This window comes from Pelmatolapia mariae, linkage group LG4 (assembly GCF_036321145.2).
Source record: "Pelmatolapia mariae isolate MD_Pm_ZW linkage group LG4, Pm_UMD_F_2, whole genome shotgun sequence".
NCBI classification, from domain to species: Eukaryota; Metazoa; Chordata; class Actinopteri; order Cichliformes; family Cichlidae; genus Pelmatolapia; species Pelmatolapia mariae.
Genome location: NC_086230.1, coordinates 23,432,599 through 23,435,955, shown reverse-complemented (window position 1 = coordinate 23,435,955; position 3,357 = coordinate 23,432,599).

Genomic DNA, 3,357 nt, shown 5'->3' with positions numbered 1-3,357 from the left:
AAGAAATTACTTGATTTGTTGTGTTGTTATTACTAAGACACACCTGCATAAAGGGTATATCTCTATCACTTTGTGTGCATTCTGGTTACAGCCTAATGTCACTTTGGTTTCAGTAGAGCTGTTTACTTGTAACCTGCACCTGGAATGACACAGATAGATGAAACTTAAACTGTAGTTTGCGTACACTCCAGGGGGATGTTTTCATTTAGCCATGTTGGCACACACCGTGGAATCTCACTGAGGCCTACGCAGACCTACTTTTTCTGCACCGGTGGAAGTGCCAAGGGCTAGAGGAGTCTCGGGGCCTGATAGCGGAGCCTCCCTGGTGCTCTGTGGTACAGAGCCTTTGTCATCAGAGGCTGATAGTAGCCACATTGTGTCCGACAGCTTCCTTCACAAAGATAGAATTGTTGCATTATTTTCAAATTACGTGGTTCTGATTGCGAGTCACACAGTGTAGAAACTCCCTAAGCTGGTAATCACTATATTGCATTACATTTTTTTGTGCTGTGTATAATATGATTAATGTAACTAGATTTATCCTTTCTCGTGGAAACTGATCTGTATTTTGACCTGTTTAAAATGGATAGAGAAAAAAGTTTTTGTATGATTTGCTTGGCTTCTTGTGTTTCAGCAAGGCTACGTGTGCTGCCAGATCATTAGTGACATATTTTTTCCAGTTATTCTTTCACAGATGAACTCTATAATATTCTAAACAGCAGTTCCACGGCACAAAACCATGACTGGAAAAAAAATCCCCTCGTGGTGGTTTATGTAATCGAAAATCAACATGACAAAATCAGGAAATATAACATGAAGTTTGAGGTTATTTTATATGAAAGCCATGCTTCAGCTGTTTCCATTAGTTTTATATGTTTCTTGAATCAGCAATAATGATGCCAAAGCCATTCAGTCACTTCGGCTCATTTATAAATGGGTCTATTAAATATGACATGATTTGTCTCATCACGACTGAGTAATAACTTCTGAATTAGTGTCTCTGACAAGTGGCCGTGCCTCCTATCCTGCTCATTAACAAGGCCACATTCATTCTTACCCTCCACGGGCGTTGTTGAGTTTGTCTGAGTAGGCCAATATTACCGCGGCCCATAATTCGACTTTAATTAATTCCCAGCCAGATGGAAATTCCTGTAGTTGCTAATGAAAGAAATGTTGTTTCTCTCAAGGCGGATTGACCGTAAAGCGAGCGGCTTTGCTACAGTGCTCAGGGTAGAGAGGAATGCTAATAATTCTAAAAGGCTTACAGTGCGCCGGCAGTATCCATGGTAATTCTTCACATACAATGGTGGCCTTTTTTTAGGAGTGGAGAGGGGAGGGAGGCGTCTTCCTCGTCGATTCAGTTTGGTGCGACATTAAGAAAGAGCTCCTGTGCACTTTCAGCTGTTCAGGTTATTATGAGACATTTTATCCAATGCAATTTGCTTAGATTAATGATTATGAAGCAATTTGTAGGTGTGTCTGTATGTAACGTGGCTTGGTAGTCTGCCTGAAAGTCTCCCCAAGTTACTCATATATGGTTAAATATAAACATCACCAGATCATCGCAGAATTTCCCTAACGTAGATAAGATTTTGATCGCTCCTCAGCCCCCTTTTTTCTTTTCTCTTTCTGTGTGTCATGTCGCTGTTCCCTGCAGGAGGACAGTGTGAGGGCGTTGTGCGCTTTTTTTTTTTCCTCATCAGTAATGTCAGGCTCTGTTTGAACACTTGTTATGGCTTAAAGAAAACAGTGTGTTTCTAATTTACCTCATGATCCAGTGATTGCTATCAACATCACAGAAGCATGTATAATCAAAATTCACTTCCCCTCTCACAATCAATGACTCAACTGTGGTGAACACAGAGGCGAGTGTTACGCTAATTGCCCTCTGGATAACCTTTTGTTTATTCATTTGGTTTCTTGACCTGCTCAGTACTTTTCTGGGGTAAAAGGAACTGGACGGCATATAAATGTCTTTCAGTACAAGCATGCACTTCTCTTAGCCAGCGCAGCGTGGATTGAACCTGACATCATAGTACGGGTAATTGATTTTATATTACTACTGCAGTACAATACATAGAATATTAAATGTCATATTTAATGGTTTAAAAAAAATCTTGTAAATCCAGTTATCCCATAAAGCAGTTCTGCTTATTGATTTATACTATTGCCATCAGTGGCCTAATAACCACATAACCACCACGTGGCAGAAGCCATTTAATCTGGAGATTCATGGCTCTAATTTTGGCATTTATGCAGTTTAACTATCTACTATATTATATGTTCTATGGATAAAGCTTTTACTGTGCTTTCAGTGTGTCTCAGCCCTGAGATGGTGCTAAAGTTTATTATTCCCAGGTGTTTTTCCTGCTGGGTCCTTGTGTATATGGCCTTAACACCTGGTGAGGGACCAATAACCCTCCTCCTGCTTGTTAGTCAGCTTCATTAGTGAAGGGCAGGCTGTAAAGGGCCTAAATTCATCAAGCCACTGTCACAAGTAGTGTTGCTTTGAGTTCAAGCCTCCAGAACAACCTTTAATATATTATAAATACATACATTGAGATGGAATTTGCTTAACTAGAAGTGATAGTTCTTTTATTTTCTAAGCTGCTTCTTCTTGTTTCACTTGCTTCCTTAAAGGGTTGCCACATTGGATTATCTTATCCCTAACATCCCTTTCTATCAACCCAACCCACTGCATGTCTTCTTTCACCTCATCCATGAACCTCCTCTGTGGACTTCTTATTTTCCTCCTGCCTGGCAACTCCATAGTCAACATCCTTTGTCCGGTATATCCACAATCCCCCATGTGCACAAGTCTAAATTGTAGACTAAAAAACAAAGATGCTTTTCTTCCTTTATTTTTGCTTTCTGTTCAGCAATATCCTCCAAACTGTGTGCTCAGCCACGTCGTCCTCCACAATCAGAAAAATTCTGTGTTGCTTGTGGAAAAAAAAAAAGGAGAAGCGCTGTCCCAAATGTCATAAAAGTCATGGATCGTGAACTTTAAGAAAACTTTAGGAAACTGCAGAAGTAAAGTTTAGGTAGAAATGACAGAAGACCTAATTATATGACTGATAGAAATAGCAGATATACGATAATCATAAGATTGATAGAAATAGCAGAAATGCTATAATTATGAATATGACAGCTGATGCGGTCTCCCTCCAGGAAACCACCGTCTTTATACGTTTTCAAAAAGCCATAATCAGCAGCACACCAGGCATGCGCTCTCTGCCGAGGAAATTACCACGTTGTTTGGAATTATAGTCATTTGGACATGGAGGCAGTTGGATACGTTTGGGAATGTGGCTTAATTGCTAAGCCTGTGTCCTTTTTGTAGACCACAGGTTAATG